Source organism: Pteropus medius, unplaced genomic scaffold (genome assembly GCF_902729225.1).
Source record: "Pteropus medius unplaced genomic scaffold, Ma_sr-lr_union100, whole genome shotgun sequence".
NCBI classification, from domain to species: Eukaryota; Metazoa; Chordata; class Mammalia; order Chiroptera; family Pteropodidae; genus Pteropus; species Pteropus medius.
Window position 1 is genome coordinate 517,487 of NW_024347864.1, and position 26,153 is coordinate 543,639.

At 37.4% G+C, this 26,153-nt stretch overlaps 2 pseudogenes; both read left to right on the top strand.

Annotated features, from left to right (window-relative positions):
* Positions 1 to 26,153, top strand: part of LOC120615712 (tRNA 2'-phosphotransferase 1-like) — a 67,786-nt pseudogene that overhangs the window by 9,838 nt on the left and 31,795 nt on the right.
* LOC120615727 (uncharacterized) lies at positions 25,183 to 25,301 on the top strand (annotated as a pseudogene).

Below are 26,153 nucleotides of genomic sequence, written 5' to 3' on the forward strand. Positions count from 1 at the left end.
CTCTTTTTCTATGAGTTGTTTTTTTTTTTTAATATTCCACATATAAGTGAGATCATACAGTGTTAGTCTTTCTCTGTCTGACTTATTTCATTTGGCATAATGCCCTCATAGTCTATCCATTTTGTCACAGATGACAGGATTTCCTTCTTTTTTATAGCTATATAATATTTCATTATATATATTATCTTCTCTGTGGTTTCACTTTTCACATTTCAGTTATCCAGAGTCCGTAACTGTGCTCTGAAAATATTAAATGGAAAATTCCAGATATAATTCATAAGTTTTCAATTGTGTGCCATTCTGAGTGGTGAGATGAAATCTCGCACTGTCCGCTTCATTCTGCTCAGGACGTGAATCATCCCTTTGTCCAGCATATCCACGCTGTATACACCCCCCGCCTGTTAGTCACTGAGTAGCTGTCTAGGTTATCAGATTGGTATCAGATATTTTGAGAGAGAGAGAGAGAGAAAGAGAGCAAGAGCATATTCACATAACTGTTATTACAGTATATTGTTATAATTGTTCTATTTTATTAATTTATCAATTAAGCTATCATAGGTACGTATGTATAGGAAATAACAGTATATATAGGGTTTGATACTATCTAACTGCGGTTTCAGGCAGCCACTGGGAGTCTTTGAATGTATCCCCTACAGATACATTGTGTGTGTGCGTGTGTGTGTGTGTGTGTGTGCGTAAAATATTTATCCATTCATCCATCAATGGACACTTAGGTTACTTAGGTTGTTTCCATGTCTTGGCTATTGTAAATAATATTGCAGTGAACACGGGGAGTACAAATGTCTCTTCAAAATAGTGATTTTGTTTCCTTCAGATATATACCTAGAGGTGGAATTGCTGGATCATATGGTAGTTTTATTTTTAATTTTCCGAGGAATGTCCATATTGTTTTCCTTAGCAGTGGTACCAACTTATATTTCCATCAACAGTACATAAGCAGGGGTTTCTCAAAACCACCTTCAGGTTGGATAATTCCCTAGAAAGACTCGCAGAACTTACTGAAACCTATTATACTCACATTTACATTTATTACAGGAAAAGGATGTGTTAAAATCAGCCAAAGATGCATAGAACATAGTCTGGAAAGGCTCCATAGGGTTCCAGTGTCAAAGCTTCCATTTTTTTCAGGATTCGTTAACAATATTCTATGCATATTATCAATCCAAGAAGCTCACCCAAGCTTGGTGTACAGAGTTTTTATTGAGGCTTTATTATATAGGTATGATTGCTTGAATTCTGGTTGAATTGACTCTCTAGCCTCCACCTTCCATCACATGGTTAGTCATTCTAGTGTGGCCAGCCCACACAGAAAACCTATCTAGTGTGGCTGGCTCTACTCTGAGTTATCTCATTAGCATAAACTATATGGTATGGTCCAAGTTGCTCACTATGAACAGAAAAGACCCTCCTATCACATGGGAATTTCCAAGTGTTTAGAAGTTACTTCCAAGAGCCAGGACAAAGGCCAGACCACTCTTTCAGCAGGGCCGGTTGCTTACTATGTAGGTCCCTTTCCCCTCTTCTCTTATTATAAGACTCCTGGATTCTGATGTAACTGTGAGAGGGGAGTTGTTTCAATAATGATTGAGATCATCTGCTCAGTGGGAATGGAGACTCAAAACAGAATTTAAGGCAATTTATAGAAAACAAAGTCATGCCATATTTCCTGTAGCAAAGTAGTATTTTGAAATGTAAACAAATACGTTTTTCATTATTGGTAATTTCTTTAAACCCCCACATCTCTTCCCTTATTAAAATGAGCAGAAAGAGAGAAAAGATAATAATTTATTTTTGTACTACAAACTATGCTTAATGAAGCTCTTTGCAGAACTATTTATGAGAGGAAAAGTTTTGGGGTTGCAAGAGCCTGAGTGGTTTGGGTATCAAAAGCCAAGGCCCTGAAGGCTTCAGGGTTGGCACAGAAAGATTTGGAAGATCAGATCAATCAGAACAACTTAAAGCTATATAAAGGCTTCCCAGGTTTAAAAGAAGGGAGAGTCAGAAGGGGAAAAGAAACTTACAGATGTGTCCTTGAGAACAAGCTCTATACTCTGTGTACATTCTCTCTACTCCTACGGAGGCAAAGAGAAAGAAAAGGCAGAGACACAGTCAAAAGTTGCTTATAGCCAACACTTTCAGCGCCCCATCCATGGCCCTCCCATCTTAATCATTTCAGTGTGTTCTCTCAGACTTCCACTATCCAGTAGCTGCATCTGTGTATAAAGTCGTCCCCCGCCGCCACCCCGCACCCCCGCCAACCCCGGTCTGGGACTTCTCTGCTTGGTGCAGCAGGACAGAAGTGTCAGGAATTCAACTCTCTGAGACTAGCCCTCAGCCAAATCTCTTATTATAATAATTATCACCCATTGTAAATTATATCTCATTATTAATACCCTAGCTCTGGCCCTGCCCCTTGGGCAGGATAATTCAGAAGTATATATTTTATACCATTTCACCAGAGTCGCCTCATTAGGTTAAGCTCCAGGTGCCCACCATAGCAGGAGGCTTCATAACGCACCTTATCTGCCTTGCCTTCCCTGCATCACTCCCTACACCAAGGTGATTTCTGTACAGCCCCTACTTGCACTTGAATCCTTGTCTCAGAGTTGGCTTCTGGGCATGCCCAAACTAAGGCATAACTCTTTCCATTGCTTAAAGAGACAAATGTTCTTTTATAATAGGCTCGTTAAGAATAAGGGAAAAGGAGAGGATGTTCCCTTATACCTATTAGATTTCACTGTGGTTCCTTGCAATAGACTTTCTGATTAATAGCATTATGCAGAGCAGACACTCAAGGCAGAGTGTCCTCATGTGCTTTGTAATTTTTGTGCTGTGAGCTCATTTTCAGTGAGTATTATCTTCCATGTGGGTCTTCTGTGTGCCCTGGGTTGAGCAGATGTCTCAATTGGATGGTTTAACATTTGCCTCTTCTTTGGTTTTGCAAAATTCATAGATTTAAGATCAGTTTCAAGTAAGTTTCTTAGCAAAGGAAACTTATAGTCTAAGATAGTACTAACTTGTACCTGCCTCCAGGCAGAGATCATGCTCGGGGTTCAAGTTTCTTACAGTAGCTCTATTTACTCCAGTAGTCCACGGTGGGCATTGTACTTGTGTACATTTTGCTTCTACTTTCTGCCGAAGGACAAGAAAACCCTTCTTAGTGTCCACCTTTATTTAGAGAACCTAGATCTGGTTTCCTGGTTTGTTTTGCTCTTTTTGCCTGGATTCCAGTCCTGTTCTTATGTCAACAGCACAGCCCCTGAGTTATCTCTCCAGGGCAAATACTCTAAAAGTTGCTTGACTTCATTTCCTCCTCACTGCTTTGATCCTGACATCTCTGTTCTTCTGAAACCTGGGGATTTGCTTTTGAGCTCAACTATCTTTTAAAAATATTTTTCATCTCTTTTCCAGCATTTCTGTGTGGTAGGAATAGAAGAAGGGACTCCAGTGTCTTGCCAGGTAACAATAGTTACCATGACGCAAAGCATCATAAACTGTCAGCATGCCACTCTGCCCACAGTACAGACAACTTTTTGCATTATACAGAGTAGATTAGTTCTTCATAGTCCATTCTGCAGTAGGGTCTTTGCTTTACTCTTATGTATTCCAAAGGCTTCCCAGAGCAAAAGAGTCCTTAAAGAGGAATTCAAGCCTTTGCTTCAAGCCCTTAAGCTTTGTTTCAAGAATTCAAAAATCTTGGGAACAATTTTGTAGGCAGATCTCATGATCAGTGTACCTGAATTATTCTCTTCTCCAGAGGCAAGCTGTTCTCAAACACATGGCCCAAGATGGGGGCTAGCCTTGACGTGAGTGGAGATAAGCAGCAAAAGATATGTTTGTCAGTTCTAGAGAAAATTAACCTCAGGGGTCACAGCTCTTTTTCTGTTCCAATATATATCAGTATGTCCATCTCGAAAGGTCATCTAGTCTAGAGAAAGACCGAGGACTTCGAAGTCAAACATGATGGTGTCAAAGAGTAATTTTCAAAAGTTAAAAACATGGCTCTCATACAAAAGACCGAGGACTTCGAAGTCAAACATGATGGTGTCAAAGAGTAATTTTCAAAAGTTAAAAACATGGCTCTCATACAAATATAGAATGGACATATGTCAAAGATTTTATTGGACTCATTAATGAGGAGATCAATAAGATGGTAATGCTGGTTCAAAGAACATTTTGAGGACTGGCATATTTATAATCTATTATGAAAGGCAATTTGAAATAAATTTACTAAGTTATAGACAAAACTGGTTAATGTCCAAAGGACAATGAAACTGTAACTTTGGGACTATATTTTCTATTGCATAGAAAAATTACCATATAACTTCAATCTAAGCCCTTAATTAATAGTAAATGGTAATTGCACACAGATTGTCCCCTAGATAATTAAATACTTATTGAGTGATCCTGTCAACATCCCAAGAAGCGTTGGAAAGACATGCAACCCAATTTTTCAAGTTTTAAATAATGTATTTTAACAATAGCTAGGATACCTAGCTCTGCAATCTACTAAATTCTCTGGGACTCGGTTTCTTCATCTGTAAAATTGGGGTAATAATATCTATCACGCCTGATAATTTTATTTTTTTTGTTCCCAAACGAATGGAAACCAAGCAGGGATGACCCCTGGGTAGATGAAAGATAGAGTTGGGTGGCTTTTGCACTAGTGATTGAGATCAGAGACCTGGGAGCACCAAAGTGTGAGTCAGGAAATGGACCAAAGCCTGGATCACTGTATCTGAGGGCTGGAAGCCTAGAAGGGGAACTAAGTGAAAATGAGCAGGAGAAGTCATAAGGAAAAGAAACCCAGACTTAAAGCTGGGAATATGTGTCAGCTGAAGTCACACACAAGTTTGGAGTTCAGAAAATAAAATGGTGGGAGATAGGGGACCAGGGTGAATCTGAACCTGAGTCAGGGAAGGTAGCAGCTTTTGTTCTATTCAGTTTGGCCAGTAGTGTGGGATGGTCTCACCTTGGAGATGAGGGCCACCTGGAGACAATAAATGGTGTAAAGGTTAAGGAGAATTTATACTGGGTGACTTGTTTAGTATCTAAAAATAGCAGGTGCTTAATAAACGGTAGCCATTATACCTTTTACCTATTTTTCTCTCCACAGAGGTTGTAGGTGAGGTAGTTTTCTTTAAAGAGAACCATGAGAATGAAAGTCTCCATGATTTACTTGTTTAGTATAGAAGGTAATCATATTACTGATGAAAATGAGGTGGACATCTGTTAGTCTGGCCTGCTACGGCAGACAAGAAGACGTGCCTCTTGCATCTTCCTTCAAGAAAGAACTTGTTCATCAGCTGCCAGGAGTGCAGTCAGCTGACAGCCTCCAACCGCAATGTCTTCAGGGTCTGCCTCGGCACATAATTATGAAGCCCAGCTCTTTGGGCCAAGGCCCAGCCAAAGACTGAGCATAATGTGCCTGTAAAGTCCTGGCCCTTTCTGTTCAACAAAGGGATTCACTAACGGGCAGTCTTTGTTCAGCACTGCAGTCTGAGGCTCTCTCTGCCCCATTCTACTTTCTCCTCTATTTTTTCATAGGTGTCAGATCTGCATCAGGCTTTAGAGGTTTTCTCTGTTGCTTCTGTTTCCTCTTTCTTCCTTTTCCCCAAGTGTTAAACTCCCCCAGTAAACTTTTTGCGCTCCTCACTCTGTCTCACTGTTTGCTGCCCAGGGGACCTGAACTGACACAGTTGGTGCTGGAAGTGGCCTGAGAGAGCAGGAGAAAAGATGGAGATTGGTGACTGGTCACTCACCACTTGACTGGCACTGAGGACCTCATCCTGGGTAGTGTGTAGGATATGGAGAGTCCCTGGGTTAATGTGTCTAATTGCTAAAACTTAGACTGGTGGTGATTTGGGAGAAGGTTCTGATGGAGGGGGAATGCTCTGGCTGTTGCAAGGATTTGAAAAGTCTGGAGCTGGGGTTTGGAGAGGGGAGGAGTTGTCAACACATGAGAAATCAATGTCTGTTTGCTATTAAGTTTCAATGACATCCTACAAAGAGATAATGAAAAACCGAGGGCAGTTAATAAACAATAGAAAAACAGGTATGCAGTCCAGAAGGCCTCTTTAGTAGTTTACAAAGCGACTCTTATCTCCTGCAGTGGGAGAGCAGGAAGAGCTGACGACTAAGCTCAAGTTTTAATAGTTACATTCACTGACCTTCAAAGATGATTGAATCAGCTCAGCTGAGTCAGTCTACTATGCCAAGATCAGAGCCCTATCTGGGGCAACCTGGGATGCTGATACATGGAGTGAGGATATGTGGGTGGATGCCCCTGAAGAGTTTGGCTTCCCAGTGCCAAAGAAACCATATTAGGCCCAAGTTCGAGTCACTCATGCTAAACCCCACATCAGCGAACCAAAAGTTTACTCAGTTTCCATGCTTGGCAATCCCAGAAAAGAAGGCCCAGGTCAACTAATCAGCACTTGCCTGCTCAGCACAAGTAACCTGACCTGGCTCCAAGACTTCTCTTTCCTTCATATAAAGAAAGTAACCCTGCTTTAACCAATCAGCAAATTCCCAGCACAACTTCTTTGTTCCTGCTCACTTCAGTCTATAAAACCCTCTTGAATGGTACAGCTCTTTGGAGCTCCTTTCTATCTGCTAAGATTGGATGCTGTCTGATGCATGAATTGCTGAATAAAGCCAATAACGTCTTTAAAATTTACTCAGTTGAATTTTGTTCTTTAACACCAGACTCCTTTGACCCCTTCTGAGAGCCTTCTGAGGTGACCCACCCCTTCTGAGGTGACCCACCCCTTCCTACTAAAAGCTAGCATGCTCCCCGCTTCCAGTGTAGAAAGATACTGCGGAGTCTTCTCTTCCATTAGGCAACAGGCCCCCCACCCTCCTGTCTCAGGATTTGTCTCACTGTACCTCCTAGTTGCCAGGCCAATAACTAAGATCACGTGCCAGCATAACTTAGTTGGAGAAGCTCCAGGCCTGATAAAGAAGGAAAGGAACCATACCTCAGTGGAGATGCAAGACCTGCTGATCCTAAGCAAGATACAAGATCATTTGCCTCAAATAATGGTGTTTTAGAGTAATTGATCTCAAGGAGTATTTCTAATGATAATTAGATAATGGAACTAATTGCCTATCAATATTTCAACAAGTTCATGTCAATAAAGAAGAATACTGATCTTTCTAGTCTACATTGGGAGTTAAAGTGAGAGAGTATGGTCCTAGGTTATCCTAAAGAGGTTTGCAAATAGTCAAGATACAAAATGAGGGGGAGAAGGGGTAGAACACAGCCCTATGTTATGCCACTTAAAATCACTGACTTATCTATAAGGAGGCCATTTGGGCAGGCCCTCACTCTTACAATGTTGCTGCTACAGGGGCTCTAATAAGTATGAATAATCAGAGGTCTATACTGAGATTACTGAGTTGTCATGCATACCTGATAGTCAGTGATTAAGGGGACGTCAAATTAAACCTGCAAATAACTTGTTATTTGTAACATATGTCGACGAAAGTTATGAAAGAGTGTATTAATAGCCACTCATGCCTATGTAAAGTATTGTCTGAACAATCTCATACATGAAGTTTGTCAAGTAGAAACAGATATTGAATTTAAATTGAGTTATCAGCAGACCAATATGTCTGTAGTTTGGAATTAGAGGATTGCTCATAAAAATAATTTGATACTATATGAAGAACTCCTACCAAGAACACAATTTCAGAGAGCTGAATAAATTTATAGGCAGTTGTCCTTGAATTTTAAAAGCTGAGCCAAGGAAGCTTTCTGGGTGTCAACTGAAATCCGAGCACACTTCTTCAATCTCATTCGCCAGATTCAAAATATGAATTCATCAGGTCCTCTAAACTATGTTCATTTGTGCTAACAGAGCCCTAAACTAGGGTCATGGTATACTATAAGAATATCTTTCTTATATTTTCCTTACGTAAGTTTTTTAACTTAAACATTTTTAAACTTATTATTTTACTTAAGCAATTTCTTAGGCAGGAAGAAGTATGAGATAAGGGTTAACTTTAATAAGATCATCCGAGGTGACCTTTTCTGGGTCTTGTTTCAAGTGGCACCACATTAACCTGGTTAAGGTTTTGTTTTGTTTTGTTTTGTTTTGTTTTGTTTTGTTTTGTTTTGTTGCATCCCAACAGTACTTGTCAAACCAGAAACTGGAAGGGTGAGGCCCACATTTACCAAAACCTGGAACAGGATTTTAATTTTCATTGGGCTCTTGTTAGAAATGAAAGGGGAAGTGTCACTCAGGCACTCAGGGTAATTTCGAGAAACAGCAGGAAATTGCCAATGGAATTAAAAAAAAAAACAAAACTTTGCTCTGGATTATTTTTCTCAACCTTTTAATCTCCCCGTCCAATTAGACTAATTAGACGTCAGGACAGGTTAAGTCGCCAGTTGAAGTGAAAGAGAACTGTATACTTTGTACGGAGTTCAAAATACCTAATCTGTAACACTGGGCTCAAGGGTAGAGATAGTATTTTCCCCAGATTTGTCACATTTCCTATGACTCAGCAAAATGCAATTTATTGTTGTAGGCAGTTTGTTGAGAAATGTAACACTTAAGCAAACGCATATCTTAGGACAACTATCTTATGGAGAAACAGCCCCAGCTGCGCTCTGTCAGTTGGGAAGTTCAGGTTTTCAAAGATCCATAAATAAAGATTATTAAAACTAGTAAGGACTAAAATAGAGAAAAACACAGTCTCAGACACACTTAAAGTGTAAATTGGAATGTATTTTTCTGAAGGGCAACTTGGCAGTATATATTGAAGCTTTAAAAAGTGCATTTCTTTTATCTAAGCAACTTCGCTTTAAAACATTTTTTATAAGAATATAAGCATGTAATTCAACAGACATTTGTAAACTAAATTTATTATAGTTTTGAAATATTGAAACAAATATATGACAAGACAGGACTGATTAAAAATTATGATACAAATAAATAATGAAGTATTATAAGCCATTAAGATATTTTAAATATCTATCATTAACATAAAAGATATTTATGATACTATGGAGCGAAAATAGTGCCAAAGTACTGTGAAGCCTATGAGCTCAACATTATTTATGATCTTGACTTATCTATTTGCATATATATATATATATATATATATATATTTATGCACAGAAGATGTCTGGAAGTTTATAGTAGAAAATGCTAGGTGCTAGAAATATTGTCTGATGAAATATTACAAGTACACAAAGTTATGGACAATAAAATAACAAATACTTGTGTACCTAACACTTGGCTTTATGAAATGTTAACATCTTGCCTTATTTACTTCAGACAAGTTCTAAATAATGAAACATTTCAGGGACAGATGAAGCCCTATGTACTGACTCTTCCAACCCGTTCCTCTTTCTTCCTCCGCAAGTTTACCACTATCCTGAATTTGCTAAAATGTTATATTTGCTAGAATTATATATATTACATATAATATGAATAAACTCCATATATATATAAATATATTGCTTGCATTTTTAAAACTTTATATAAATATTATTATAAAATGGGTCCTGCAATATCTTTTTTTCTATTAATAGTGTATTTTTAAGATTTATATATATAGATATATATAGCTCTGGGTCACTTAAACAGTTAATATAGCATTTTACTTTTTGATGTACCACAAATTATTTATTCATTCAACTACCAATGCACATATAAGTTATTTCCAATTTTGTGCTTTTACACATAATGCAATTCAAATCACGGATAAAAATTCTTTTGCATCTCTTCATAACTATCGATATAATAATATCTTTACACTATATTCCTAGAAATGGAATTGTTGAGTCTGTTTCCATCCCAATGTCCCAATCTTATAGTTTATATTAGCTTTATAATAAGGAGGGATATTTCATAAAAAGAATTTTGCCTTGTTGAGTGTCTTCTTTAAAATGGCTTTGGCCACATGTGATACTGTGTACTGCCAGGAATTTTAGAATCAGCTTTGCAGGCCTGCAAAAAGAAAACAGATGAGAGAAACAAAAGCTCAATCAATCAATCAACCAATTAATCAGTCCCCAGCCCCCCATAACAGCAATAAATGTGCTGAGAATTTTTTGGAATTGCATCAAACTAATCACTTTATTTTGGAAGAATTGATGTCTTTTCAATATAGAGTTTTTCATATCTGGTAGATTACATGATTACTCAAAATATTCACCTCCCCTTTCTGGAAGAGTATTATTTAAACAAGTCCATTTGAGGTAAGGTTGACCATATGACTTGCTTTGACCAAATTGATGCGATTAGGAACCTGGACCACTTTTGAATGAAACTTGAAGAGCCATCACATGTCTCTTTTCCCTCTGCCCTGAGAGTGGCAGTGCCCCAGACAGAGGCCGCCCCTTTAGCCATCATGCCAAAATAAAGACAAACTTGTGCAGAGCCACAGCTGTCCTGTGATAGAAATGTCACAAAAGCAAAAAGTCAGCTTTGTTGTTGTAAGGTAGTGGGCTTTTGGTGTGTCATTTGTTACTGCTTTATAGCTGAGCCTAAGCTGACCGAAGGAGATAATTAGTACCAAAAGTAGGTTGCTACCATAAAAAGATATAAAATTATGGAGCGTTGGCTCTGAAGTAAAGTGTTTTGGAAAAGAAACAGTTATTAAAGACTGAGAAGAAGTCAATCATATTACGAATCGATGAACATTTCGTGAAACATCACTGGTGATACCTTGGAGAGGCAAATGTGCTGAATGAGCCTGTGGGTTCAGGGAGAGAAGGCAGGACACAGAATATTATTTATGTTCCTTCTCTCCTATTGGCTGCATTTGGAGAGATACTACAAGTAAGAGATATGCCTAGCCAAGATTTGGCCACTTTGCAAACAAGAATGAGGAAGGAGCATGAGCCTTGAATTCTGGGAATTCTTTGCGGGAACAGACGAAGCAACATTAAAACCAGCACAATTTAGCCTAAGCTGACTGATGGACCATCGATGAACACCATATTTCTCTTATTTTCTTTACATATTCTTTTGTGTCCTTTAATAACGGTTAAACTCACTTGTAGGTACCTAAGCATTTTTGTGATTGTTGCAAATGCAGTTTCTCTTTTTAAATACTTCTTAGTTTCATGGGTAAGAAAAATATATAACCTTTTTTCCCTACATACAACGGGCCGTCAAATTTACTAAAATATTAAGGATTCCCATGATCACTGTTGTTTTTCTTTTCCTACTTCTTCCTTTTAGTTTCATTTTCTTGTTACTAAAGTTTTCTTTTAATATTTGTTTTAGGAACAGTCTGTGAGTCTGTGTTAAATTGTCCCTCACTGTAGAATTATAGTTCTGCAGTCTGTTGTCAGACTTTCAGGCTGATGTAGACAATCTGTTTGGTTCTTTTTCCGCTTTCTTTTATAAGAGCACTAATGCCATTTATGAGGGCACCTCCCTAATGACCTAATCACCTTCCAAAGTCTCCATCCCCTAATACCATCGCCTTTAGAGGTTAGGATTCGACAGATGAATTTGAGTGTGGGGGGGACACATTCAGACCTCAGCAGTTGCTTAATCAAAAAGAAGCATTTATTGACTCATGGAGTAACAGGATGTATGTACCTGGGCCTCAGGAATATGGGGAACCAGGGGCGGTTGCCAATATTTCTTTTTTTCTCTCTGAATCTTATCTTTGCTTTTATTGGATTTTCTCTCATTGCAGATCAGTTCTGTTTCTCTTTCTCATCCTGATGGCTAATGTTTATTTAGCTTCTATAATACTTTAATTGCTTTACAGGGAATATAGTTCATTTCATGTTCAATCAACATCATGAGTTAGGTGTGCTCATTGTATTTCATCTGTGTGTTTGATCAGGGGAAAGTCAGTTAAATTCTCTGGATCTTATTTTTCTCATTCATAAAATGGAGATAATGAGAGAACCTGCCTCATGGAACTGTGAGGATTAAATGAGATAATATAGGTGCAAGATCTAACACAGTGCCTTGCCCACAGTAAATGCTCAATAAATATTAGTTACTATTATTATTATAGGGTATCATCATCAAAGTAAAGCGGGTAAATGCAACTAGCCCTTCTCCCTTCCATAAATTTTTTTTAGGGTAACTTTTTTTCCTTTAAGGCTGCATCTGATTTTAAAAAATGAGATTATATCAGGGTAAAATTATTCAACTTAGAAGGAAGAAGCATAAAATATCAAGCATTGTGGGTCCAACTGCCCTAGGGATAGCCTGATACAGGATCAAGAATGAGGAAGGATTATAAAAAGGTCCTCCAATTTGTAGAATCTCTCTGCTACTTTCTGGGCACTTTATTTCTAATTTCAAGTCGAATGTCACACATTTTCCTCTTCATTTTAATTTAAGACCATGGACTATTTGGGCTGACTGTGACCTAAATATGTTAATAGGGTGGTCAGTGTTTTTTGAGGAAGTCATCTTATAATTAATTGTATGTGACACAAGAAGAAAAATGAAGCCTAAAACTCGTTTTGATGCCTAGGAGAAAAATCAGCTGCTATTATAGCTAATGCAAATTTCTGCAAAAGGAAATCATGCCCTAGAGAAATAAGGTCTTTTCTTAAAGAATATCATGTCCAAACAGCTTTATAAATTCAGATTTTTTAGATCATCAATTGTGCACTGCTTTGATTTTCCTTTTTTCCCCAAAAGTCTGAAGAAGTGCTAAGTTCAAACTAAGAAGATACTATCCGTTATGAAGACATTTGTTGAAATGTCACCTTATATTTTTAAAGAGCTTTAGAGTTTTCAAAGAGCATTCTTCTCCCATTTCACTCTCTTTATGACTTCCTAAATGAAGTAGAACATGAAAATTATTCATAAACAACAAAGTGAACAAGAATACGTGACGATGTAAAAGAAATTTCGGCCCCAGACCAGGTAAAGATTCTATTAGGGTGAGGAAGGAGTGAAATTTGGAGGAGAAACAAGACAGTTAGAGACCAGTAAGTGTGCCTAAGAGAGTACTGGGGCCTGGCTCTCACTCTCTGGGATGGATGTGGAGTGGGAGGGGGTGATGCAAGCCCCAGATGGGATCTGAGGATGGAAGGACGTGTGCCACTCATCTCAGGTGTGGCCAGGAGACTGGCAAACCTCTCAGGGAAGTCTTTCATTTAGCAAGGCACCAGAACAGTGAATACAGATGCTGACAGAGGTCCCCTAGCAGATATACCTGATGTTGGCCTTACAGGGGCCCATGCACACCATCCTGATGTAGGGAAAGCAGCTGAGTGTTCTGAGAGACTCAGAGAGCACCAGTGGGCCTGAGGCTGTTTGGAGTCAGGACAGAGAAGAATCAGAATTGTGTCCTGGTAACCACAGGCCATGATGAAATTGTGGACTTAAACAATGAGTGCCAGAACTCAATAACAAAGGCCAGATGAACAAGTTAAATTCCAATTAGTTCTGATAAAAAACAAGACCTCTGTATCTAGAAATCCTGTTCATATTGAAGCCTTATTTGTAATAAGTCACCCAGAAAAGACCTAGTTTATTTCTGGGGAGTAGAAGGATGGGGGATGCTAAGTTACTCAAAAGAGTCCGAGTTTCAAGCTGGAAATGGTTAAGTTACCTTGAATTGGCAAGATTAAGTTTTATACTGCTGACTGTCTTGGGGCTCAATAGCTAAATTAAATATGGTTAAGGAGAAAGGAAGAAAGTTACCTTTGTCAGGTTATTTGATAGTTTATTTTAAATAAAATGTATTTTAAATACATTAATTATTTAAATGATTTCCCTAGTGATCATTCTAAACAGTGAAACATTGTCTCCAAATTCATGAGTTTTCTAATTTCCAGTGAAATATTTACACATTAAAAGTTACATTTTTACCCACTTGAATTTTGAGATTGTGAATTTATTATCCACTACTTTTGTGCAGATAAATCACACGTTTCTCTGTCTCATGGAAGAAGGTCTGCTCTTGGAGGGATTGCAAGAAGGATATAGCAATATATATATTCATCTCTGTTGGTTCTAAAACTCAGAAGCTTCCCAGGTGAAATCTGAAACTGGCCCCCATACACAGGAGACAAGGACAGACCTCAAAAAGAGAGAAGCCACTCCAGAGTGGTAGGTGGCAGGTTTAGCAAGCAAGGGAACTTACATAAGATGCTTGTCTTGGGTGCTGCAAGACAGGTAGATCTCCATACTCACCCGCCAGAATCTTAAAAATTTATATAGAAGCCTTAATGGAATTCGGTCACATATATCATCTAGATGGTCTCAACGACACATTATTTTCTCAAGGCAGTGTCCTTGCAGCAGTTTCTAGTGTGGAGAAGGCAAGTTGAAAGGATATTCCAAGGACCAGAAGAGGTGAGGAGCCTCCAATCACCCCGGTCCACCTCTTGGGTCAACTGGCAGTCCCTTCCTCTCACTCAATGACCTCATCCAACAATCTCTGTCTCTGTCTCTATTTATATCTCTGTCACGTACCTCCCTCTCTCTCTCTCTCTCTCTCTCTCTCTCTCATTCTTAGGATCTCTAAATTAGTTCCATCCGTGGTATTCTCAATATCTGAGCCAATATCTTTTATTTCCTCTTTTAGTTCATCTATTCTGGTTTCTGTCATTTGGAACTGAGATTCTTGACTAATTTAAAAAAATCTTACAAAACATGCAAGTCTCACATGAATGAAACTACAGCACTTTACAGTATGTTCTGGAAGAAGACCTGAATAAATGAAGAGATATAACAAGTGGGCATACAAAAAGATACCCTCATATTTGGGAGGGGTCCTCTATTTTGTGTAGCATTTGTGGAACCACTGTGGAAAATAAAGGAGAGAAATACTCCCTTCTATTATTATCTAGGGAGACAATGAGGAAACACATGACAAGGGTTCAGCCGGTGAATGCTACACTTCTTGAATCTTGAAGGAATGATATCAAGATTCAGAGAAGTTTAGAAATTATTCATTAGAATCCAACACCGGCGGTGTGTGGTGCTGGTGCCAGCGTCTATATCCTAACTATGGTGGACACACCCTAAGGTGACCCTTCAATGAGTCACACTCTTGAATAATCTCTTTGCATGTGGGCGGAACCTGTTACTTACTCCTAGCCAATAGCATAATGCAAATGTGAGGAGATAGTTAGTCCCTTGATAATGTTACATTATATAAAGCTCTGTCTCAAATGACTGAATAGATTTTCCTACTGCCTTGAAGAAGTAAACTGATGTATTACGAGAGGGTCACATGGCAAGAAACTCTAGGAGATGAGAGCAGCTTCTGGCCAACGGCCAGGAAGAAAGCAGGGACCTCAGTCCTACAACCACAATGCACTGAATTCTTCCAATAGTCATGTGATCTTGGATAAGGACCTGGAGACTCAGATGAAATTATAGCCCCGGACAACACCTTGATCAAAGTCTTATGAGACCCTGAGCAGAGGACCCAGTTATGCCACACTGGGTATTCTGACCCATGGAAACTATAAGCTAATAAATGAAGATTGTTTTAGGGTGCTACATTTGTGATAATTTGTTACACAGCAATAGAAAATTATACTCTTCCTATGCCAGAAGACATCCATTGTCTCTCAGCTCTATATTCACTTTTCACTTCTCTCTTGTTTACTGCTGGGATTAAAACCCTGCAAACTACATTCCCCAAAGTCCCTCATTAGCTGGCTTTCTGTTAGATTCCACTGGTGAAAAGTAATGATAAAAGATTTGAATAAACCAGACATAAAAAGTTGAAAATTACATGACATCACTTATATGTGGGATATAAACTTAAAAGCAACAAATGAACAGGACAAACAAATATAGACTCGTGGACATGAACAATAGACTAGTAGTTACCAGAGGGGAGGAGGAGTGGGGGAGGGGGGAGGTAGATGGGGTAAAGGGAGTCAAATATGTGGTGACAGAAAGAAATCTATGGGAAGTGAACACACAATGTGAATATATATATGCCTTACTGTTAAAGTGTACAGATAAAACTTATTGGATTTCGTTAACCAATGTCGCTATTTAAAAAATTAATTAATTAATTAAAAAACAAAAGATTTGAAGGCAGAGTAGAAGTCTCCTCTCCTCCAACTTTGGAGGAGGTCTCTGGCAACAAGCACCACCAGAGAAATGGTGAGTGTGGGCTTGTGGACTCCACCCCAAGGGCAGTGATATCATACTGATCTCTGACTAACACCCCTATCTATAGTAACTCCTCCCGTTTTCTCTGGTTCCCCCCCTTTTTTTTTTGCTCTTTCAGCACTTCTAACACCCATGTATCCAATTCCCTGTATTAAATTCCCTCTGCTTGAATATCCACAGTGGTTTCTGATTTCTCAATTGAACACTGACTGATGCAAAAACTTTAGTTACACATCCTGCTGTCTGGCCTCTTTTGGTTCTTGATTCATTCACTTCCAGACCCAGATTTTCCAACGTTTTGTGGGTTCTGTAAGATCTCTAATACTATTGCAATAAATTCTTTTCATATTTAAGTCAATCAGAGTCTATTTCTGTGAGTTGCAGCCAAATATCCCAACTGTTATAGAAATTTCAATATTGCAGAGTGTAATTAGTTTTCTATTGCTGCGGTAAAAAATTACTACTAATTTAGTGGCTTATAACACAATTTTTAAAAATTTTATCTTACAGTTCTGCAGGTTCGAAGTTCAAAATGAGTTTCACAGGGTTAAAATCAAGGTGTCGGGGCGGGGGGGGCTGCATTCCATTTTGGAGGGTCCAGGGGAGAATCCACTTTCCTTGTCTTTTCCAGTTTCTAGAGGCCACTACATTCCTTGGCTCATGGTCTCTTTCCTCCATCTTTAAAGCCAGTAACGTTGGACCTCTCTGACCATTCTCCCATAGACATATCTCCCTGTAACTCTATTCTTCTGCTTTCCTCTTCTACTTTTAAGGACCCATATGATTGCATTTGATCCACCCAGATAATCCAGAAAAATCTCCCTATTTTAAGGTTGGCTGATTAGCAAACTTCATTCCACTTGAAATCTTAATTCTCCTTTGCTGTGTAACAGAACGTATTCACAGGTTCCAAACATTAGATCACAGACATCTTTGGAGGCACATTACCTGCCTACCACATAGAACTGTCATTTCCCCCTAGAGTTAACTGGTAAATTTAATGTAATGTCAATTAGAATGTTGATAAGGTGATTCTAAATTTAACGTAAAAGAGATAATGTACAAGAATAACAAAGTTTTTAAAACATAGGAATAATGATGAGGGATTTGCTCTATCAGACACAAAACATACTGTAAAGCTAAAGTAATAAAAATACTAGGAATCGATGCGTGATAGAAGATAATGTTATAAAAACCAGCAATTCATACAAAATAAATTCCAGATGGATTAACAATCTAAATGTTAAAAAAAACCTTAGAAGTACACACACACACACTGCCTTCGCACACACACACACACACACATCTCCAGGCTGGAAAATTTATTTTTAACACTTGAAGCATAAAGGAAAATATCTGACATATTTGAATACATGCAAATTTAACTTTTCCATACATTGAAAGTTTCACCCTAAACCAAGATAAAAGCTAAGTGAAGGCTGGGAGGTATATATATATATATATATATTTTTTTTTTTTTTCCCTGAGAATATATTTTAGCTATATACCTTAAAGAATCAATATTCATTTTGTGTGTGTGTGTATGTGTGTATATATTTATGTATACATACACACATATATATGTACATATATGTATGCATGTATATATATGTATATAAAAAACAATCCAATTAAAATTGAATACAGGCAATAAAATAATAATTTATTGAACAAGATTAAATGTCCAATAAACATAAGAACTAATGCTTGTTTGAGATCAGAGAAATGTAAATTAAGCAATGATGATCTGTCTCTAATCAGATTAGGAAAAATAAAAAATATGTATAATATTCGATATTCACTAGAGTGGTCAAAATAGGTGTTCATACTCTGTTTGGAATAGCATATTTTTTTTTTGGAGAGTAAATTTGGGAGTATTTTTGAAAATTAAAACTGTCTACATCTATAAATAGAAATGCTCTCACATTTACGACACTGTACGTAAACGTTTTTTAAAAAAGTACTTATATAATTATGTTGTTGCCATAAAATATTGAAGCAATCTAAGTGTCTATGGATAAGAGAAGGGTTAAATAAAATATGACATGCGTCCTTTGCATAGTTTTAAAAAATGTGACAGATCTGTATGTCCTGATATGGAAAGATCTCCAAGATATATTGGTAAGTGAAAAAGAAAGTTGCAACAAATATCCCATTTGTATAAAACAAAAATATATAATATCTGCATATATGTAAGGCATAATTTATTATAATATAATACAATTTTTATGTAATATATGTTTGGAAGGGTACACACCAAATTGATACCCTTTTTTAATCTTGTATTTTGATTCTTCGACTTTTTATAGTAAACATGTGTTCCTATATTACATGAATGATTTAAAAAATGGTAATTAGACTGCTTTTTTACTTGATTAAAGAAAAACCAGTATAGAGAAAATCGGTGGAAAAAAATGTCCCCAAATTTAACAGTAGATATTTTGGGACAATAAGATCTTGGATGCATGGATAATACTTTTATGCCAATTTTTCCCATAAGTATGTATTTCTGTCATAAAAGAAAAGATATTCAAAGATAAAAAGTAAGGAAAATGTTTTATGATGACTAATTTAATTTTGACTCTCCTGCGTAGCAACAGCTAAGGTACTGAAAGGAAATAAAAACCTTAGGCTTTGAAGTGCAAAGGCCTGTGTTCATACCCTTAGTTATTATATCTTATTCTGTTTCAGCTTCGGCAAACTATTTACCATCTCCAAGCCTGACTTTCTTCATTTGTAAGATAGATTGATAAAAACACTACTTTATAGGATCGTTTTGAGGGTTAAATGAGCTAAGGTATATAAATAACCAGCAATATTGCAAATGCTCAATAATCATTAGTTCCTTCTTCATCATTTTTTGGGCTACCTTGGAGATGGTCTTTATTTATATTACTTAGAGTAACTTGTACTTCTGATTTATGTGTAATTACAATGACAGCTAAATTTTGTACAATGCTTCAACGTTTACAAGCATTTTCACCTTCTATACTGTACTATACACCTTGACTCTTGTATATAATGGTGTGAATCTCATTTTAGCTTTCTTCTACTTGAGTACTCAAGAGTAAACAGGATGGTAAATATATTACTGAGAATGTTTTTACAATGAGACAATTCCAGTGCTTAATTCAATCCCCTCATTTTACAAAGCCCAGAGAGCTTAATTGTTCTGCTTAAGGGCTACTGTATTGGTTAGCTTTTGCTGCATAACAAATACTCTAAAACTTAGTGGCTTAAAATAGCAACCATTTATTTGGCTCATCATTCTGATGGCAGTCCTTATGGTCTGAATTAGGCTCAGCTTTTCTTGACTGGATTCACTTCTATGTCTGGGACCTTGGCTGGGATGGCTGAAGTAGCTAAAGCATCTCTCTGCATGACTTCTTAACCTCCAGGTTCCAAGACAAACAAGAGTTGAAGCTACAAGGCCCCTCATGGCTTAGACTTACAACTCATACCTCACATTCACTGCATTCTTGTGGCCAAACAAATTATAAGAACAGCTATGATTCCAAGGGCAGGGCAATAGACTGTACGTTTTATTTTATTATTTTTAATTTTTTTCTTGACTTCTTTCCTGCTGTCTAGCATCACACTGTGGCTTGCCACTCTCAGCTCCTGCTTATTCCCTTCTCCCTGGGATACCAGGAAAACCCTGACTAGGCTCCCCAGCCCATCTTTCCCTTCCTCTCAACAAACACAGGTCCCAAAACTGGCCCACCACAGGCTGTCCCCAGAGCTGTGTCCTGTTTTGTAAAACATCAAAACTAAACTCTATTTTTTTAAAAAAAGATTATTTATTTTTTCATAATTAAGTTTATTGGGGTAACATTGGTTAATACAATTATATAATTTTCAGGTGTACATTATAATTTGACATTTATATATTCTATTGTGTGATTACCACCCAAAGTCCAGTTTCCTTCAGCTACCATATATTTAATCCCCTTTACCCAGTACACCCTTCCCCTACCCTCCTATATTTGACCCTCTTTACCCCGTCTACCTCCTCTCCTCATTCACCCCCTACCTTCTAGTAACCACTATTCTATAGTCCATATCCATGAATCTCTGTTTGTTTGTCCTGTTCATCTGTTGCTTTTAGGTTTATATTCCACATATAAGTGATAACATGTAATTTTCAACTTTTTTTGTCTGGCTTATTTCACTTAGCATGATTATCTTGAGGTCCATTCATGTTGTCGCAAATGACAGCATTTCACCTCTTCTTATGGCTGAGTAATATTCCATTGTATATACGTACCACAGTTTCTTTAGCCAGTCATCTATTGTAGGACACTTTGATTGCTTTCGTGTCCTGGCCACTGTGAATAATGCTGCTATGAACATTGCTGTGCGACTATCAGATATGGATTTTCAAGTCTTTGGAGTAAATACCCAGTAGAGGGATTGCTGGATCATATGGTGGAGCAATTCTTAGTTTTCTGAGGAAACTCCATACTGTTTTTCATAGTGGCTGTACCAATTTGCAGTCCCACCAGCAACGTATGAGTGTTCCTTTTTCTCTGCATCCTCTCTAGCATTTGTTATTACTTGTCCTGTTGATTATAGCTATTCTAACAGGTGTGAGATGGTATCTCATCATGGTTTGGATTTACATTTCCCTAATAGCTAGCGATGTTGAGCATCTTTTCATATATTTGTTGGCCATTTGTATGTCCTCCAGGGAGAAGTGCCTGTTCAGATCCTCTGCTCATTTTTTGATTGGATCATTTGTTTTGTTTTTTTTTTGTTATTGAGTCGCATGAGTTCTTTGTATATTTTGGATATTAGGCCCTTATCAGAGGCATTGCTTGCAAATATATTTTCCCATTTTGATGATTGTCTCTTTACCTTGTTAATGGTTTCTTTTGCTCAGCAGAAGCTTTTTAGTTTGATGTAATCCCATTCATTTATTCTAGCTTTTACTTGCCTTGCCTTTGAGGTCAAATTCATAAAATCCTCTTTAAGACCAAAGCCCTTGAGTTTTGTTTCTATGTTTTCTTCTATGCATTTTATTGTTTCAGGTCTTATATTCAGGTCCTTAATCCATTTTGAGTTAATTTTGGTGTGTGGTGATAGACAACAGTCTAGTTTCATTCTTTTGCAGGTGGCTTTCCAGTTTTCTCAGCACCATTTATTGAAGAGGCTTTCCTTTCTCCATTGTATGTTTTTGGCTTTTTTTAGACTCTACTTTTTGATGGTAGAAGCTGTAACAGGGAAAAGTGAAGCTGTAACAGGAAAACTATCCCTGACGTATAGCTAGTGAGTGGGTATGTGTTGATGGGCAGTCAAATTTGATAACTGTTGGTCCAGCAATTTCATTTCTGGTTATATATCCAAAGGACAAAAATACACTATGTTGAAGAGATATATGCACCCCCATGTTTATAGCAGCATTACCTACAATAGCCAAAATTTAGAAACAATCTAAGTGTCCACTGACAGATGAATGAGTAAAGAAAATGTGACGTATATACATGTGGCATGCAGTGGAATATTATTCTGCCATAATAAAGAAAAAAAAATCCTGCCATTTGTAACAACATGGATGGACCTTTAGGGCATTATGCTACGTCAGAATAGAAATAAGTCAGATAGAGAAAGACAAACACTGCATTATCTCACCTATATGTGGAATTGAAAAAAACCAAAAAACTAAAAACCAAACTCTGAAAATGAGATCAGATTTGTGGTTACCAGAGGCGGAGGGTGGGGGCTGGGAGAATAGATGAAGGTCTACTGGGAATATATATATAAAATAAGTACTGAGGATGTAAAACAAAACAAAATAAAAGCAACAAAAACCCTGATGACTGTTGAGTGCAGACCCACTGCAATCTATTTTTGTAATACAAAATACACTGAAATCTGAAGACATTCTTAATTTGCTCTTGTTTTCTTAATGTTCTTAGAAATGCATGACATTCAGTCAAAAGACTGAACTGGAAATTTTTTTTAGTAAGATCTACTAATCATGGAGTTAACTGTCTCAAAAAAGTAGAATGATTTCTCAGTGACATTCTTAAAGAGTGACAGTAAAACTTGTCTTCTATAGGCTGAATCTAGGACAAAATTGTTGAAAAAGATGAGGGGGTGATGACAGCGTACATAAGGACTTGAATGTCCCTGAATCAGTCACGAATGGAAAGTTTAAAAAAACCCACAACACTAAAAAGTCTGCCTCAGGCAATCTCAAAACATTTGACATTTCATTTATTGGAAAAATGTAGCTTTTTGTAATTAAAAAAGTTTTAACAACTGAAAGTGACTTTAAGACCTGTTAAAATCAGGTCAGTGAAGTGGCCGATGATCTCAAAGTTTTTATCTCAACAGTGAGAGATTGGAGGCTGTGGATTTTTAGCTGTACATGTAATAGGTACTGCAGAGGGAAAATGCATCACAATGAAACATTTTTTAGATTGCAATGATGCATAGGCTTGCAGAAGCTTCAGGAATCAAAAATAAGGTTTATTCATGTCTTACTTTTATATGCTAACTATAAAAGAAGTGAGCCCTATTAAGGCAACATTCTGCTGAAAGTAATCTTTATTGGATTTGTCAACTCTGTCAACACTCTCAACTGCAATAGTCACTAGTGTCCACTGGATCAAGATAGCTGCTGACAGCAGTACATGAGGACGATAAAAGGATTAATTATGCCAGCGGGTCCTCACTTCATCTCTCCTGTGTTGTTGAGGTTCAATGCATCCCTTATTGTTTGTGTCCATGCTAGTGGATGCTGGGATGGTTGAGTCATTGCTCATAGCTCACCCTAGATACATAGTCTATGCAACAGTAGTTACTAAGGAAAAATCGCCTACTTCTCAAACTGCCTCTGATTGATTATTGAGCTGTAGCTTCATTTTATTTTCATGGCTCTGCAATCTTCAGCCTCTTTCACTAAAGCTCTGCCTAGTCTCTCATCAGCCTCCTGTGGTCTGCCTCTTTGAGAGGAATGTTCCAGCCTCTTTTCGGGTGTTGGAAAAGGCAATTTCCAGTTTGAGTTCTTAATAAATATAAGGTCTCTTGAATGGTCAGTTTCAGTTAAGATTTTTTTTGTTCAGAAGGAAAGTAACTGACTCTTGTATATTTAAATGAAAAAAGACTTTATTGGAAGGATATGGGGTTACCCATAAAATCAGAGGAAAAACTGAACTAGCAGGCCTTAGAAAAGAGGAACCAGAGACACTCTAGGGATCATGGAGCACGAATTAAGTGGGAGAGAAAGGGGATGGTATTGATCTGGCTTGTATGGCATTGGCCAGGACAAGGATGGGGCAGCTTGATTGACAGTCCACGGAGACTGTAGGCAATGTGGGAGGGTGTGATTGCCCAAGGAAACCTGAGATGCTACTCTCCAAATGAGGTGGCAGGAATGCTGGGTGGGCAAAAACAGCATACATCGCTACGTTGGAATCATAGGTGCTATAGTGTGTATGGTCAAGCATCCTCTTTGAGTATAGAAGTTCGGGGTTTTGCTTTTTAAACATTCTCCTCCTGAACTTCATAGAACTGCTCTGGATAGCATTGATTTGGATTCCGAAGCTAGACTGCCTGGATTTGAAGTCCAGTGTTGTCATTTCCTAGCTGTATGTGCTTGGAATTGTTACTTAACCTCTCTGGATCTTGGTTTCCTCATCAGAAGAATGGGGATAATAAAAGTATTTTTATTACAGTGTTATGATAATTAAATTAATTAACATAGTAAAACCCTTAGAATAGTGTTTTACACTTACTGGCTATATACTTCTTAGGTATTATTAGGGATAGAGTGTGCATCCTCAAATTGTCTGAGATCTTTGACTGTGGTTTAAAATAGTAATTGTGCTTATTAAAACTAAGACATACCCTCCCTTTCCTGGCTTCACAGGTCACAATATTTCTGTTGGGTTTTCCTTGGGATGGTGCTATGCTCAGAGACGGTAACTGTATTAGTTTTATTGGCTGCTGTGACAAATCGCCACAAATTTAGTGGCTTTAGAATACAAATTTACTGTTGTAATGCTTAATATTGTTCTTTTGCATGTAATGTTTCTATTTTCTCCAATTGTGTTTCATATTATTTATTCATTTTTTGTTTCTTAGCAGTTTGACTATCATGTATCTAGCTATTTATTTTTTGTTTTTGTTTATTTGTTTGTTTTCATTTGTTATATAACCTATTTGGGATTCTTTGAGATTTTTGGACCTGTGGCTTGTGGTCTTTCATTATTATTTGGAAAATTCTCATCCACCATCCTACTAAATCATTCTCTGTCTTGCCCTTCCTTCGCTTCCTTCAATGACTTCAATTACACATATGTTAAACCCTTTAATGTTGTCCCAAACTCTTGGATTCTTTCTGTTTGTTTTTTGATATTTATTTTATTTTTTTCCTTCTTTGTTTCAAATTGGATGATTTTTATTGAATTATCTTCATTATTTACTGATTCTTCTTCAGTGTGCCTGGCCTAGTAAAGAGTCCATCATGTTATTCTTCATTTCTGATGTTATATTTTTTATTTATATCATTTCCATTTGACATTTTGTTTTATGGAAGAAAGAGATGCTCATCTTATAACTATATAAGAAAAAGATCAACTAAAGTTGTTGTTCATTCTTTTAAAAAATACAAATTTATTATCTAACTGTTCTGGAGATCAGAGTCTCATCTGGCTAACATTAAGATGTGAGGAAGGTTGCATTCTTTCCGGAGGTTCTAGGAGGGAATCTGCTCCTTGTCTCTTCAGTTTCTGGAGGCTGCCTGTATTCCTTGCCTAGTGGCCTTGTCTTTCATCTTCAAAGCCAGCAATTCCAACACGTTGACCTCTTTTGCTTTACAGGTTATGAGGATTAGGGTGTAGACATCTTTGGTCGGGGGGAGGAGGGGGAGGCATTATTCTGCTCTATTAAACATTTCTAATTATTATTTTTTTTTTAATCAAGAATGGTTAAGCTGGTTACTGAGGTCAACATAGCTCCTTCTTTATTCTTGAGTTGTATTTTATTATAAGCCAAAATTATCGAAAGACCGATTTTCTTTGTCAAATATCTCTTGGTTAGTTTTTGAAATGCCATTAAGAAAAGGATTTGCATCTATGGCCATGCTACTCTGAACATGCCGGATCCCGTCTGATCTCAGAACCTAAGCAGGGTCGGGCCTGGTTAGTACTTGGATAGGAGACCACCTAGGAAGACCAGGTGCTGTAGATGTAAAAATAAATAAATAAATAAATAATAATAATAATGAAAAAAGAAAAGGATTTGCTCCAATTAAAAAATGGGCAGAGGATCTGAACAGATACTTCTCCCCAAAAGACATACAAATGGCCAACAAACATATGAAAGGATGCTTAACTTCACTAGCTATTAGGGAAATGCAAACTAAAACCACAATGAGATATCACCTCATACCTGCTAGAATAGCTATCATCAACAGGACAAGTAATAACAAGCGCTGGAGAAGTTGTGGGTAAAAAGGACCCCTCATACACTGCTGGTGGGAATGTAAATTGGTACAGCCACTATGGAGAACAGTATGGAGGTTCCTCTAAAAACAGAGAATTGAATTACCATATGACCTAGCAGTTCCTCTTCTGGGTATTTACCCAAAGCACTTGAAAATGTTTATCTGCAAAGATATATACAACCTGATGTTCATTGCAGCATTATTCATGGTGGCCAGGACATGGAAACAGCTGAAGTGTCCTATAATAGATGATTGGCTAAAGAAGCTGTGGTACATATATACAATGGAATATTATTCAGCCATAAAAAATGAAATCTTACCATGTGCAACAACATGGATGGATCTTGAGATAATCAAAATAAATCAGACAGAAAAAGTTGAAAACCATATGATTTCACTCATATGTGTGATATAAAACTGAAAGCAACAAACAAACGTGACAAACAAATAGACACATGGACACAGACAGTGGATTACTGGTTACCAGAGGGAAGTAGGGGAGTGGAGAGGTAGATAGTGGTAAAAGGTGTCAAATATTTGGTGACAGAAGGAAATCTAGCTTTGGGTGGTGCACACACAATGCAATATATATGACT